This window comes from Nelumbo nucifera, chromosome 5, assembly GCF_055504915.1.
Source record: "Nelumbo nucifera cultivar China Antique chromosome 5, China Antique-T2T, whole genome shotgun sequence".
NCBI classification, from domain to species: Eukaryota; Viridiplantae; Streptophyta; class Magnoliopsida; order Proteales; family Nelumbonaceae; genus Nelumbo; species Nelumbo nucifera.
Window position 1 is genome coordinate 79,229,547 of NC_142653.1, and position 16,605 is coordinate 79,246,151.

Consider the following 16,605-nt stretch of genomic DNA (forward strand, 5'->3'; position numbering starts at 1 on the left):
TAACTAGGAAAGAAAAATTATGATAGATCTTGAACATCTAATCTTCTAGCTAGGATCGAACTCTTCTTGGATGTTGCCTTGATCTCCACCGTCCGATCTCCCTGGGTCTATCCATGCATGAGTTATCTTGTCTCCTTGGAATTACCTTGGATCTTGAACTTCCTTGAATCTTGGGCTTATCTTGAATCTTGAATTCTTGATTTATCTTGAATTCTTGAATTATCTTGAATTCTTGATTTATCTTGAATGTGCTTCCTATGAGTTGTCGCCCATATGATGAGATGGGCCTCCATTAGTGAAGCATCCCTTTGTATTAGTGCTCATCTGTTGAAATCAAAGGGATGGCCGAGAAAAAAAAATATGCCCTCTTTGGTCACATGCCACTAGGCCTACACCTGTTGACACCCAGAACTCCATTAACATTAATTTTCACCACATTGGTTTCAGGTGGAATCCATCTATATTGAGGAATGGTAGTAGGAGCACCAACAACCATAGGACTAGGGGTGCAAATAGATCGGATCATGATCCGGTCTAATCTTATTTGATTGAATTTGGATCGGATAATATGATCTGATTAGAAATTGGATTGGATTCGGATCACCCCATTTAATATATGTTATTTATTTATTTATAAATATATTATTTATATTGTATTTTTATAAATTTGTTATATTGTTTATTTTTTTATAAAAAGCATATATATATGATGAAAATAATTAAAAAATAGTTGTATTTTATATTTTTTTTTAAATTGACATATTTTATTTTTCTTTTAATAATTTATTATTTTTAAAGAAAACAAGTTGGATTGGTTCAGACCTGAGATCTGACTTACTGATTGGATTCAAATTCAAATTGAGACCTATCAGATCAGATCAAATAAGATCCACCATGAGCAGTATTGGGTCGGATTCGGATGTATCCTAATTCGAATCCGATCTAATTCATTTGCATCCCTTATAGGGTCAGGCGAGTTCAGGTGTATGCACTAGTGTGTCGGGGTAGGGTTGAGGTAATTTATACCAAACCCAACCCATTGATATTCCCACAAGTCGTAGATGTAACAAAAAGAGAAAATTCTTAATAGATACCCATACTTTAGGTTGAGTGCCAAATTAGTACCTTTACTTTAAAATACGATGGTCTAATACCCTAACTTTCAATTTGTGACAATTTAATACCTAACGTTAATTTACTATCCGTCACAATAGAAAAAGACATAATTGCCCACCTACGATTTCTAGCAATGCATGAATTAATTTAGAAAAAGGCATAATTACCAATGCATGAATTAATTTTCGACAGCTATAATCCTTTTTATGCTTGCATGTGGGAACCACTTTCATCCACTCTGTTACCTCTTCCGAAAAAACCAGTTGGTCACGCCGCTGATGTCAAGCGAATGTGACACCAGAAAAATTGAAATCGATGCTCGAATGCGACGCCAGAATTTTCTTTATTTATAATCTCTGACCTGAAGTAAATGTTGGCTTGTTATATGTAGATTGTCTTGTAAAGTTAGGCTTCTGATTTTCTGGTTGCGTGGAGGAAGAGCAGACCTTCAGAAGTACGTTTTTTGCATTCTTCCATTCCTAATTATAGTTTTGTAGATTCTTGCGGTACGCCAGCTTCCGAGCTTCATATTGTCCTCTAAAGTTGTACGCCTTTGAGCAGAGCTTCAGAGGTACGTTCTTTTGCATACTTCCATTCCTTTATCGATAATTCAGACGATCAATATGAAGATTTCCTGTATAAACAAGGAAAACAAAGAACTCATATGTTTATTAAGAATGTACATGATACAAAAGAACCAATCCCCAGCCCCATCAAAAATCTAATCCTTCTTTTCTTTCCCCCCTTTTTTTTTTTTTACATTGACTATCTATCCTAATGGAGGAGAACTAACAGAGACGATGAAGAAGAATGGACTTCCCCCCCAAAACAAAGATATCTTTCACTTCACCTCCCACAAAAATCTCCCTTAACAGAACCCAACTCAAATCAACCCGTCAACTGACACCTCTGCAGAGCTTGAATCAAACTTTTAAGCATTTCTTCTATTCTTCTCATTCTAATCTTCCAGGAATCCCAAACAAATTTCTTCAATCTCCTCTCTCTTCGCCTGCCAACGCATTCCTTCATTACAATAACAGAGTGAATTCAACGTGGAGAGAGCGTGTTGTACCCCGCGTGGACTACCATTGAGCAACACCCGAACTAAAACCCCGACAAAACCATCAAGCCTTTCCATTTCTTCTCTACCTTCTCTGCATTTGGCCAACAGGCTGAGAACCTCAACAGCCCTTTCGACCCGGGAATCGGCCATTTCGACCAAATTTGGCACCGACCCACATTCTACAGCTCTCTGGGAGGGAACATAAGTCGTAAAGCGCAGTGGCTGCCTCTTTCTTTCCCCTCCCGCTCCCGTTCCGAAGGAGGGAAACTAGACCTCTAACCGCAGATGGGTAGGCACCGATCGTCCCCTTGTTAACTTCCGCGACGGCAAGACTCGTGAGCATAGTGGCCGCAAGGGCCTTGCAGTTGGGTGCCCCACCTTGCAAAGCAGAAACGACACGCCCAATTGCTCCTTCAGCAACCAGGCCCACCTTGTTATCGTCATCCAAACTGACGTTCAACAGAAGCGAAAGCGTGGATTCTCTGATATTGGGATCAAGGCAGCCACTGCGCTTCGGAGCTTCATAGGTACGTTCTTTTGCATTCTTCCTTTCCTAATTGTAGTTTTGTCGATTGTTTTTGAATGTCGATTTGATCTTTTTTGTTTCATTGTACGATTCGGTTGTTTGAACAAACTGGTACGTTTCTCAACTGTAATCTCACAATTCTTGGGGGGTGTGAATGGTTTTTTATCTGTTTAGGGGACTGGTGTGGCGTAATTGGAAATTTGGAATAGGATTTGTTTCTGTTTCTTCACGAAATTGACAAGGTTTAGGATTGCGAATGTTCACGAGTTCTAGTTTTTCGTTGTTTCATCCTAGATTCTAGGATCCGATACGGAGGATGTGTGTTGTCATGTGTCGGTTTCGCCTTGAGGCACCGGGGGTTAGGTGGTAGTTGAGTGGTTGGGGAAGGGGAAGGGGAAGGGGAAGGGGACGGGGAGGGGATAACATGACTGATTTTGTGTCGCAGCAACAGAAGCAAAGCAGGAGAGCAATGATGCTCGTGCTGAGTTCCAATGGGGTTTGGAGGAGTTGATGCGTGGTCATTTGGATGATTGTATGTCATTGGCTTCGTGTAACTTTACTCGAGATCATGAGGAAGTCTCCTCTCCTCCGGGTAAAACGGTCGGCGTTGAGTGAATTTTCCTCTCCTCTCGTTTCTTCAACTCAGATCGAAGAGAATGGAGATTAGGGAAATAGGAAGGGAAAAGGGTAAAATGGTCTGAATTTTTTCATAAAGGTTAATTTTGGTATTGTGAGAATGTTTAAATCACACCTGATATCATGTGATGGTTCTGACTGACGGTGAGTTAACGTTGGGTATTGGATTATCGCAAGTTGAAAGTTTAGGTACTAGATTATCGCATTTTAAAGTTTCGAGTACTAAATTGACACTTGAACTAAAGTGCAGGGTACCTATTGGGAATTTTTCCTAACGAAAATAACATAACTTTAAACATAGGAAGTTGCACAAATACTATTCTGATCATTTAAAATTTATGTTTTTTGCCATTGAGTGATCAAATTGGAACTTGTTCATGCATATTCGTACGGACTCCACTGCGGAAGAACCTTGAAAATTTGAGGAAAATCTAACCCACAAATATCTTTTGAAAAGGCCTATTAGATTGACTTTCTCGAGATTTTTTTTTTTTTTTTTTGCATGTAAGGCTTTCTTAAAACCCTAAGACACTTAGAGGTCAAGTCTTAGACCCTGTCTACCCTCCGTTTATTTCCCATTTCGAAGCCCAAACGTTTCAAAAACAAAAGGAAGAAGACCCATTATACAGTGATTTGCAACGGAAATTTGAGAAAAACTCCATATCTAGGGTTAGAATTTACCGAAACTTCTCCATCCTTCTCCATTTTCATGCTCTAGCCTTGAACAAGAGCAGGAAGATAATCAAATCATCCATTTCTTGAGTCTCTTGACGTTATATAACGATTGCAAGAACTCCTTGTTAGACAGTGTATGCCCTTAGCTCCAATCAGAATGATGTACCTTATGACATTTAATGTAAATGAATAAAGTACATATTTGATTCATGTTATTGTGGTGTGTTTCTGTGTAATATTCTTAAACTTGACACATATGAGACTCGTTAGTTTATCCTGCCAAGGCTGACATTGATGTGCCGCCAAGTTGGTTTGGGGTGGCTTGTCTCAACCGCCAAAGTGAGACCTGAGATACATGCAGTGTGAGTTTTCTTGAAACCCTAAACCGGATCAGAAATCTAGTATTGCTCTGGACCTTGGAGATTGATGGGCAAAACTGGAATGTTACACCTGACCTCTAAACTCGATTATGATACTGCACTAGGTGTTGGATTGGGCTGTCTTTGATATGTCAATCAGTGAGATCCTTAGAGGGGGTCAAAACCTGGGTATATTGGGACAATCCGAGAATTCATCTGAGTGGGTGATCATAGTGACAGGATCAACCCCTTTGTCGGACAAAGGTAATGATTGGGGATGCACTCTCTTTGATGGAAACCAAAGCTGCCGGCAGTTGATTTCAATCGTATTTGTTTTGCAAAATATATTTATATATATATTATGGTTTTAAAATGTTTGCAAAAGGTTTTAATTCCCAGGATCCATGCGAGTAGAGAGTGCAGCACTGTTCCTTTGCCGAGGGAGAGGTCCTCTCTTGTCGGGCAATGCTTGATCATCATGGGCTGAGAGGTTAAATGTAAGACCATTGAGGGTAATACCTGATGGGCTAATCTTGCATCTGCCCACAGTCCTTGGGCTTTTATAAGGTGCTTGACCCAGGGACCACTTAGTGTAAGTGTTTGGCTCATTAAGAGCCCATGTAATGGGCTCAGGGGTTCATTAGCTCTTATAGTGAATTCGGCCAGGGCTTGTAACAAAGGCTGAGCTGAATCCATGTGGCTGATGTGTAGATCAATGTTTGGGTCCCACGCCATACAAGGAAACCCAACTGGGTAACAGTTTGGAGGCCGAATGAGCACATGGACTTAATGGGCCTAAAGCCCAATTCGAACTGGTTTAATTTGATTAATTAAAAAGGGGCGGTTCTGGGATTTAGATCAACAAATAGGATAGGAACTCCCTATCCACTCAGAGAGTCCGGATCCAAATAAAGATTTGAATTAGGAAACTCTTAATAAGATTAGGATGGCTGATCTTTATTTGCAAATAAGATAAAGATTTATCTTTATCTCTTAAAGAGAGTCCATATCCAAATACAAGATTTGGTATAGGAAACTCCTAATGAGATTACGAGAAGCTCTCTTTAAGGCTATAAATAGAGGAGGAGGGCGAACCCTTCAACACCAATTCAGATTACAGAGGCAAGAGAGAAGACAACTCCAATAAGACTGACGCCATATTCTGCTCTTGCCTTCTCCTCCTGTTGTCGCCATTGCCAGTTCGTTCTCCACCTGTAGGAGCGATCAATAAGCGTTCTTGATATCAGTTTTTGGGGAAAAATGATCTGAAGTCATGTTCACTCACCCTCCATCGAATTCTTGTTAAAGAGTTCGGTTCTTGCTGAAGAACCACTTGCTGATTCTGCTCCACCCTATGCTGTGTCATCTTCAGTGGGAGCAGTCTTTGGCGTTTTACTTGGGCGTGAACACCTTCGTTGGGAGTTACTGTTACACCGTATCAGGTATTTCCCTCTCCTACGTTTTGGTTTCAGATCTGGTCCGGTTTAGGTTCAAGATTGATCTTTGAAAATGCAGTTTTCTAAAATAGGGAATATGATTCCCACATGGGAGAGAGAGAAATGTTTGAAATTTCACCCTACCTACCTACAGGGTTTGGCTATCCATATGATGGATCTCTCATCCCTTCACTCCTTTGCTTGAAGCATCAAAGATGCCATTTCCAAATCCATAGGAGCTGCTAGAAACCATCTGTTAAGGTCAAATTCGAGAGGCAAGTCTCTCAACCTGTGTAGTTAGAGTTCCTAGTTAATTTTTAATTATTTGATACTAATTGTCATCATACTTCTCGATAAGTTCAGTTTGGTTGATTGAGGATTCCAAATCTTGGAAAACTTCTCATCAAGCTTCTTGCAATTTTAGGAATAAAGGGGAAGTAGTGTGGGTTTTAGGGAACTTAGTACCTAATTCCCCGTAATATCCCCTCAAAACTACGACTGAGATATGCTAGAAAGGATTGTTTACAAGATTTTAGAATTTCATCACTTTTTTAGATTTGAAATTCATGAAGTTCTTAACACTGCCTTTTGTAGCTTGGAGAGAGGGGTGCCTAACACCTTCCCTCTCCCAATCTAATTGGATTTATGAATCTTGGTACAGTGCTGTAATTGAGTTAATAAATACAAAAAGGAGAGAAAAACAATATCAATTTTAAAATTGATAAAAAAAAAACAATATCAATTTTAAATGTTATAGAGGACTCATTTTTCTTAAATTAAATGGGTGGTGACTCCTTTTGAGCCGGCCATGAGCTTTCTGAAGATCACAATTGGTGACTATAGTAGGGACTTCTTTTATTGGACCATTTAGAGGTTTGCCTAAGCTTGCTTTTTCTATAATATTAGTATTGTTTTGTTATTGAAAAGGTTTTTCAGTTTCTAAGAAATATATATATATATATTTATTTATTTATTGGCATTGAATGATTTTAGATGGTTTGTTTTTACTTGAATAATGGATGTTATAATTTAGGCTAGATTTTGGTTTCTGTGTATATTATCTTCAATTTGGATTTTAGTGATCTAAATGTAGCTTTTCTGGCTTAGACTAGTCTCTATTAATCAGCTGAAGTGTTTAGTATATGCATCTTCGTTTAGCTTGCGTATGGAAATATATCTGCTTGCATAATTAAATCTGTTCTTTGACACGATCATGGTATAAGTTTTATGCATTTTAGAACCGATAGTAATGCATTCTTTTAAAGGGGTAGGGACCTGTAAGCATGTCTTTTGTTTGGCTTTTAAACAAAGCATATTTTTGCCTTTTGTTTTCAAAGAAGAACTTAAACAAAGCATATTGTTGTCGTGATTTTAAACAGACTCATCTTAAGTTTTAAAAAGCCAACTTTAATTCTGACTTGTGCTTTCAAGTTGCAAACTCGGGTCTGTTTTTATTTTATTTTTGATTTGCATGAAATTTTTCTACCTTGGGTTTTGGTTTCGAAAAAGGATACAAGTCGCAGATCCACAATCAAGTTTAAATTCTGTTTAAAACGTAGTACTGATATTTTATTTGCAATGCAAATTCCAGACTTACAATCAGATCTGATTTTTGAGTTTTTGTTTTAGAATGCAAATAACTGACCTGAGTTTTGATTTAGAAGAGATACCATAAAGCTACAGTCAAGTATGAGTTTTGATTACATTTCTATGTTTGGGTTTTATAATAAGATTATAAATTGCAGGTCAATGTTTTATTTTCCAAAGGAATATAGGTTGCAGGGAATTTTGGATTTAAAAAAGAAAACTAGCCATAGACCCGAATTGTATGTCCATTTAAATGTTTTCTCATAATATTTCAGTCCCTATGTTTCTAGTCTCAATGTTATCCACCTTCAATGTTAGCTTTTGAGCCCAGATTCAGCCCGTTTCAATCTGTGTTTCTACCCATTTCTAAACTCTAGGTTCAAACCTTGTTTTTCTTATGTCAATTTTTTTTTTCCATGCATCTCAAATCTCAACTCTTAAATTTAATATTTTGGGCCATGAATTTTCTTATCTTGGTGTTCATTTTGTAGTACATGTGCAACTATTGTTGATTTCAGTTTTTAAAGTCAAAGGTTTCAGCTCATGAAATTCTAATCTCAACATTTAGCCATATACAATCTCAGTCTTAAAACATCAGGCTTCAGCAGTTCAGCCTTGTGTTTTTCCATCCTTAATTTCAACTTTTGAATTTATGTTTTAACCTACTCTTAATTTTGGATTCAGCCCAACTCATTTAATCCTACCCCTCTTTAGCTTCAGCCTTGAATCCCTGTTCAGCTTTTGTTCTTCCATTTCCAGTGACTGCATGTTGTAGCTCTTGTCTCTTAACCTCAATGTTTGAGGTTGTCTCATGCACTTTTTTCTTGGCTGCATGGGTCGCGCAATGGGGTGTATCCCATCCCCCAAATTCACACCTCCCCAATGCTGGTGCAGGCAGGATTAGATCCCAAGTCTCTGCTACGACCAGCCAGAGACCTTACCAACTAGCCAGTTGGTATCTTGCATGTCTCTTGCACTTTTAGTTCACAAGTTGTACAGTTATTTAAGTTTATGATTGTGAATTTCAAGTATTTTTTTCTAAATTCCAATCTTTGTTTTGTAATTTCAAAAATTAAAAACAACTCAAGTCTATATTTTGTGACTTCAAAGGAAAAATTGCAGACCTATATTTTGTGATTCCAAGGAAAATTTTACATACCCGAACCTAGGCCTATGTGTGGATTTTCAAGAGGAAAAAGGGAGGTGGCATGAATATGCTTAAATCAGCTTTGAAGTAAGATATATAGCTTGTTTCAAGTCTGAACTTGGCTTTCTAGTAAGCCATAAACAACAGTTTTTCTTTCAATAAACAAGAGTTTTTCAAGTGGAAAGTGTGAAACATACATTTGGTTGGTTGTTGAATTTAAAAATTAATTTCAAATTTGTTTTGTCTTTGGATTTTCAAAATGGAGAGACCAACTTCCCATCTGATTGGTGATCTATTTTTTCTCAAGGAGGAGAGCTAATTATGGGTTAGGTTTGTTTGGGGTTTTCAAATCTGATTTCCTGTCCACCATATAGGTAGTAGAAATCTGCTGAACCAAAAAAATCTGTAAAAAAAGAAAAGAAAAAGAAGTATTTCCTGTGGAAGAAGAGACGGAGAACAACGAAGAGGTTGAAAAAGAAAGGGAGAGCAATCAGATCTGGCCCCCCTTTCCCATTGGTATTTATACTAAGTAAAAATAAGTACAATGACTAAAATGCCCTTATAGGCGGCTAACACAAAAAAACTCAATAAAAAACTTAAAAACACCACTCCTAAGGGTCCCAACAAGTGTGCTGTGGTCCCCATTCCCTATATAAATAAATAATAAACAAAATTAACTAACAAAACTGCACAAAATCCTTAACACTTCCCCTCAAGTTGGGAGTAAATGTCAAACATTCCCAACATGCATAAGTCATGTTCAAGCTTGTCCTTTGCAACCCCTTTGGTAAAGACATCAGCTAATTATAACTCAGAGGAGACATAAGGTAGGAAAACTTCTTCGGCTGTCACCCTTTCTCTTACAAGTGTCTATCAACTTCAATGTGTTTTGTCTTGTCATGTTGAATTGGATTGTGGGTGGTATTGATTGTAGCTTGGTTGTTACAATATAATATCATGGGATCCTTTGCATCTATCCCAAACTCACTCAGCAAGCGTCTAAAACACCATTGGCCATAGATCTATATACGACTTCTGCACTTGACCTTGTCACCACTGATTGATTTTTTACTTTAACATGAAACTAGATTTCCTCCCACAAAGGTGCATACCCCTAATGTGGATCTCCTGTCATCTAGGTAACCTCCCCAATCTGCATCTGTATAGGACTCCAATTTCAAATTCCCATGATCTGTGAATAAAATTCCTCTGCTAGGATGTTTCTTCAAGTATGCAAGTATCCTATTAATGGCTTTCCAATGTTGAACCCGAGGAGCATGCATATATTGACTCACAACACTCACATCATAAGAAATGTCTGGGTGTGTCATGCACAAATATAGTAGCAGGCGTACCATCCTTTGATATCTCCCCACATCCTTAACCAACTCACCATCTAAAGCATTAATCCTATGGTTTGGATCAGAAGGAGTATCAACTGGTTTAACTTTTAGCTTCCTAGCTTCTTATAGTAGGTCTAATACATACTTCCTTTAAGAGATGAATATCCCATGCTTGGATCTTGCAACGTCAATCCCCATACACAAATATTTTAGTTCACCTAGATCCTTATTCTCAAATTCTTGTTGTAGTGATTTCTTGAGTGCATCAATTTCACTTAGATCGTTTCTTGTAACAATTATATCATCCACATACACAATCAGTACTGACACAAGTGATTCTCTCCTTTTCACAAAGAGAGTGTGATCTAATTAGGTTTGTGAGTATCCAAAACGGATCAATGCTCTCGTAAACCTGTCAAACCATTCTCTAGATAGCTGTTTCAAACCATATAATGACTTCTTCACCCTACAAGCTTTTCTCTCACCAACATCCTCATAGAAACCAACTAGAAGATCCATATACACCTGACTTCTTCAGTCTACAAGCTTTTTTCTCACCAACATCCTCATAGAAACCAACTAGAAGATCCATATACACCTGACTTCTTCAGTCTACAAGCTTTTTTCTCACCAACATCCTCATAGAAACCAACTAGAAGATCTATATACACCTCCTCCTGCAAATCACCATTAAGGAAAACATTTTTACCATCAAATTGGAAGAGTGGTCATGAGTAAGTAGCTATTGGTGCAAAGGTCTCATCTCAGCTATTGGTGCCCATCTTAGCTATGAGTAAGTAGCTAGAGACGAGGATCGAACTGGGCTCATCTTAGCTATTGGTGCAAAGGCCTCTGTATAATCTATACCATAGGTCTATGTACACCAATAGCCATCTTCGCTGATTGTGCCCATTCTAAAAAATTTGTACCATCCAATTTTATTGCAGTAATAATCTCAGATTCAAAAGGATCACTAGTACTTTTTACACCCAAACCCAGGTCACCTGCCCTCCAAAGGCCTCAGAAAACTCTAAAACTTGAACCGCCCCCTTTAGAAAACACCAAGAAGTCTAAAAAGTCCTAAGTGCCCTTTCCTAGGTCAAAAATAAAGTCCTGCTATCTGGACTCCTCTAGTTCTTCCCGATTTCAATGATCAACCCAAGATCTAACACAAAGGGTTCTAGATTCACCAAAAAGTCCAAGAACTAGGCACTTTTGAAGTCTTCGATCAGCTCTCTAACTCACCATGCAATCAGTTGATTTAGGGCTGCATGATGGAAGACTCAAAAAATCCCCAAAGTAGCTCTAATACCAAGTAGAAAAATAAGAAAATGGTAATTTGATGTGATAATAGTGATAAAAAGGAAAGAGAAAAGGGTTCTTGGTGAGAAGAGAAGAGATCGGGAGAAGTCAATAATGATTTGGCCATCCCACTCATTATCTTATATACTCATAAAATAAAGCTGATTACAATGACTAATATACCCTTAATAGGGCAGTTAATGCTAACAACATAAAAACAGTCCCAAAAAATAACAAAAACTAATGGGCCTTGGGCCCAATAACACTAAATAATGATTATAAACAAGAAAAAACATAAGAGAATACTGAATCTCAACAATCTCATTTCCTTTGTTGAACAACAAAATGAAATAAGGCCAGGGGTGTTGAACAGTCTTGAGTCGCAATTTATCCACCATCTCTTGAGAGACAAGATTCTCACTACTCCTGATGTCAATAAACTTCCCACCAGTTGTACGTGTTCTAAAGATATTCTTTCTCAACCAGCCCCTAGGTAGTGGTTCTTGAGGTGCAACCATGGAGTTTCGTATCATTAGCTTCAGTAGTGTCAGCCACTTGTCTCCATCCTTAACATGGCCTATATCATTTTGCTGTTCATCAATAACTTCATCAACCAAATGTGTTTGCCCTTCAATCCTTTTCTTAGGACATTGGAATGATGTCCCAACTCCATACACCTGAAGCATCTAATTATGGGCTGCTCTTCTTTGCTGCATTTGAGGTTCCTTGGACTGTAGGTTGTGTTTGGTTGATCACACGACCCCTACCAACCCCAACACTTTGACTTATTGGTGAAGATGTACTTATTAGAGCCAATCTAGGTTGGAGAAGAAGGGTGAACAAGGAATGAGATGTTAAACCTCTAGAAGGGGTGAAGAAAGCGAGAAAGATAAACAAGTTTCATTTTGTCCATGTATCAAAAGTTTTCTCAAGACTAAAAGATAGGTTGATTGGGGTAGATCCTTCCAATAAATATAACAAGAGGAAGAGATTAAAAGTTATAGATTCCAAAAAGAAGTGTGATGAAAGAAGAGGGGTAGAGTTTTAAGCTGCAGAAAAGGAGAAAACGTTGTCTCCGACAAAGGAAGGTCTGGGGTTTAGGCCGGGGCCAAGAAATAAGGAGGGAGGTCAGGTTGGTGAGAGTTGTTCCACTTTATCTCAACAAGTTGGAAAGAAGGAGGAGGGGGATAAAATGGAGATAAAGAGCTTGGTTGACAGGGGTGTTAGAATTACAAGAGCTTAGGGTTATTTTTTTGGGGAGGTGAGGAGTTTGCTAGAAGAGCTTTTGAAGTATTTCAAAAGAGCCAAAGGAAAGAGACAATGAAGTTGTTAGGGGAAGGAGGAGAGGTTTGGAATGAGGACAATGACGGGTATGATGAGACGTTTGAAGCTGAATACTAGTTGCTTTTGTAGTGGGGGGGGGGGGGGGTTGTTGCTATCCTCATGTAGCTGGTTTGGGTGTTATCTTAGCACTCATGTTTGGTTGTAATAAGTTTTTCTATTTTTATTAATGAATTTTTATTTTTACTCTTCAAAAAAAAATGTACCTTAGACAACACTTAATTCAACCTTCAAATCTAGTTGATATGCATCCTTTACCTTATATGAGCAGTATAGGCTGACTTGATCTTGTATTGGCAACCTCAAACCATTGATATATCTACTAACTTTTTGCTGTTTAGCTTTTGTCATATTACTTCGGAAAGTTAGTCTATTAAACTCTTTTGTGTACTCCTTAAAACACTTTTCTCGTTGCTTCAAGTTCTGCATCTTTTGGTAAAGAGTTTGCTCATAATCTGATGGTAAGAATTGTGATTTCAGCTTCTCTTTCATTCTTTAACAAGAACTAACCTTTATTTTCCTCTTCCTTTTTCTGTCCCTTTGATAACTTTTCCACCAATCCAAGGCTATCTCATGCATATTTGGTGTTACAAGTTTCACTTTTCTTTTTGCATTCATTTCCTTCCAATCAAAATAATTTTCAATGTTGTCCAACCAATCCAGAAACTCTTCAAGTTCCAACTCACCATCAAACTCATTAATATGAAGTTGAACTCCATGACCTTGATTGGATTGTAAAGCTTGCACTATTCAGTCTTCCCATTGCTGGTTGTTATTATTTTCATGTTGATCACCTTCAAGTTGCTCAATGTCTTCTTTACTTGATTCTTCACTAATAATGTTAGTGGGCTGTGTTAGACAGTTTTGTATGTCCTTAGCTTCAATCCGATTTGATGTACTTTTGACATTTAGTGTAAATAAATAAAGTGCATGTTTGATTCATGTTGTTTGGTATGATTCTGTGTAAGACCCTAAAACTGGACACTTATAGAGACTCGTGTTAGTTTTAAATGTTCACAGCCATTGAATAAGCCTGGGGAGATTTATCCTGCCAAGGCTGATACCGGTGTGCCACCAAGTGTTGGGATGGCCTGTCTCGGCCACCAGGGTAAGACCCAAGGCACATGCAGTATGGGATTACTCGAATCCTTGAACCGGACCAGATTTCCAGTATTGCCCTGGACCTTGGAGATAGATGGGCAAAACTGAAAAGTTACATCTGACCCCTAGACTCGATTATGACACTTCACTAGGTGTCGGATCGGGCTGTCTTTGATATGCCAATCAGTGAGATCCTTAGATGGGGATCAAAACCTGGGTATGTTGGGACAGTCTGAGAATTCATCTGAGTGGGTGATCACAGTGATATGATCAACCCCTTTGTCGGACAAAGGGTAATGATCGGGAATGCACTCTCTCTGATGGAAACCAAACTGCCGGCAGTTGATTTCAATCGTTGGAATTTTGTTTTGCAAAATTAATATATGTACGGTTTCGAAATGTTTGCAAATGGTTTTAATTCCCGGGATCCATGTGAGTGGAGAGTGCGGCACTGTTCCTTGCAGCCGAGGGAGAGGTCCTCTCTTGTCGGGCAGTGCTTGATCATTAAAGGTTGAGAGGTTAAGTGTAAGACCATTTAGGATAGTACCTGATGGGCTAATCTTGCACCTGCCCACAGTCCCTGGGTTTTTATAAGATGGCTTGGCCTAGGGACCACTTAATGTAAGTGTTGGGCCCATAGGGTCCATGTGATGGGCTCAGGGGTTTACTGAGTTTTTCAGTGGATTCGGCTAGGCCTTGTAATAAAGGCTGGGCCGAACCCATGTGGTTGGTGTGTAGATCAATGCTTGGGTCCCACGCCATACAAAGAAGCCCAACTGGGCAGCAGATTGGAAACTATTTAATCACTGAACACTTAATGGGCCAAAAGCCCATTTCGAGCTGGGCTGATGTGATCACCCATCTATGGGGTGGATCTGAGATTAATGTTAGCAAAAGGATAGGGCCTTTTAACCTTATCCACTCTGGGAGACCAAATTCAAATCAGATTTGAATCTGGTAATCTCCTGATAAGAACAGGAGTAAGCTAACTTAATCTGCAGATAGGATTAAGATCATCCCCTATCCAAATACTGATTTGGATTGGGATAACTCCTAATTAGGAGGTTTTTTAATCAAGAAGAAAAGAGGAGAAACTTTAAGAGAAAAACATATCAGATTTCGAACAAAGGGTTTAGAGAGAGCAAGAAAGATTCCTGCGAACAGAGATTAGATCTCATTCATACTCCAGAGAGAAGAGAAGCAATTCAGCTATCTTCGTCCTTGGAGTACTTCTCCAGCCGCCGCCGCCATTGCTTCTTACAAGATTCGATCTTTGAAGAAGAAAGAAGTGAAGAAATCAGTTCTTGACATCAGTCTTGCAGAAAGGACTGACAAAGATTCAGTGTTCAGAGTTTCCAGAGGATTCTTGCGAAGGATCCAATGTGTAGGACGCATTCTGCTGGTTCCGTTCCACCCACAGCTGTGTCATCTTCAGCAGGAGCGGATCTTGGTTTCTTCTTTGGGCGTGAACACCAACTTTGGGAGATACTGCTTCTCCGGATCAGGTATATTCCTCCCTTTTGCTTTTTGGTTCAGATCTGGTTCGATTATGGTTCAAGTAGGATCCCTGAATATTGTATTCTAAATTTAGGGAATATGATTCCCAGTTGGAAGAAGGTAGGAAAATTTTTGAAATTCGCCCACCCATTCCGCAACATTCTTGGCGTCCATTAGATGGATCCTACCATTCTTTCAGGCTGTTCATCAACTCTAGAAGCTTGTTTTTTCTTCTTCCCAACACAAATTACTTGTTAAGTCACCATCCTAGTAGCATTTTGAGCTACAAGTTGAGCAAGACACTTAATCTTTTCTTTCAGTCCTCTTATAGCCTCTTGGAAAATCTCTACAATGACATGTTGTGGTTTTCTACCACCCCTATTGAGTCCCAAAGAAAAACTAGACCCACCTATTGAGGAGGGATGCACAACAATACTTGCATCTCTCGTTTTTTCTTTTTTTTTTTTTTTGGTTTCTACCTCCTGCTATTGAACTCACTTTTTATATGTATCTTATGCCCCTTTGTATCAAGATAGGATCTCTTGTTATTGAAAACAAAAGTAGTATACCCAAGGTTCAAAGTATCGGAAACGCCAAGTGTATCAGAAAGATAAATTTAAGAGATGTATTGGGATATGCCTTGGATACACATGGATACGGATGAAAAATTAAGATACATATGGAAACACATGAAAACACTATAAATACTCCAATAAATCATAAATATACATCAATAACTTTAAATATATGGCCTAAATGAGCTATATATAGTGATTTTTATGAAAAAATGTCACAATCAACATACAGAAACATAAGGGTATTCTCTAATAAGGTTATAGCTACAAAATATAAGCTTAATAATAATTTAATGAAACATTTTCTATTATATTTTAAACAATTATTTTACTTTTTATTACAAAAATTAAAAAATAAAATGTAATCGAAAAATAATTTTATGGATTGTGGTAGAACATCCATAGATTTACAACATGGTAAATATTATGGTTAGATCACACGAAAAATTAGAAAAAATAAATATTACAAAAAATAAAAAATAAATATTTTACTATAAATCTCAATAGTTCTATGAATTAAAAATTGGAAAAAATTATTTTAAAATTACAAATAAAGTTTCAAAAATAAATATTTTTAGTTTTACAAAAATAAATATTTTTTCATACTAAAATTGAAAAAATAAATATTTTTATTCAAAAAATTAATAAAGAATGAATAATTTAGAAATTTCAGTAGATCTATGGATATGGTAGATCACCCATAGATCTATGACACAATTATTCTTCATGGGAAGATTACACAAAAAATATAAAATTTTATTTTTTGTTATTTTTTATTTTTTCTAAGTTCTCTTCAAAAAATTAAATATATATATTTAAAGCACAAAAAATATAGGATTTTCAACATAATGAGAGTATATATATAAGCATTTCCAAGCATTAGAAAAAACACATAATATTG

The 16,605-nt window shown here is 37.7% G+C and overlaps 1 protein-coding gene and 1 pseudogene across 4 annotated transcripts in view; one reads left to right on the forward strand and one right to left on the reverse strand.

Annotated features, from left to right (window-relative positions):
• Positions 1–1,347: 1,347 nt before the first annotated feature.
• LOC104593874 (Myb domain protein) overlaps positions 1,348–16,605 on the forward strand; it is a 37,584-nt gene continuing 22,326 nt past the window's right edge. Inside the window, exon 1 of one of the 3 annotated variants that reach the window (XM_019197158.2) lies at positions 1,348–1,687. The gene's annotated coding sequence lies outside the window, so the exon portion shown is untranslated. Of the gene's footprint in view, positions 1,688–2,571; positions 2,707–12,634; positions 15,138–16,605 lie in introns of those variants that run through there. The other 2 variants (XM_010253925.3, XM_088887110.1) reach the window with 2 other exon arrangements.
• On the reverse strand, positions 2,005–11,876 carry LOC148791923 (uncharacterized; annotated as a pseudogene). Its single transcript, XR_016076405.1, has 7 exons — positions 11,497–11,876; positions 11,360–11,393; positions 11,134–11,193; positions 10,487–10,565; positions 10,301–10,394; positions 9,901–9,955; positions 2,005–2,732 (listed from the first exon to the last, which is right to left on the reverse strand). The product of XR_016076405.1 is annotated as an uncharacterized LOC148791923 (transcript).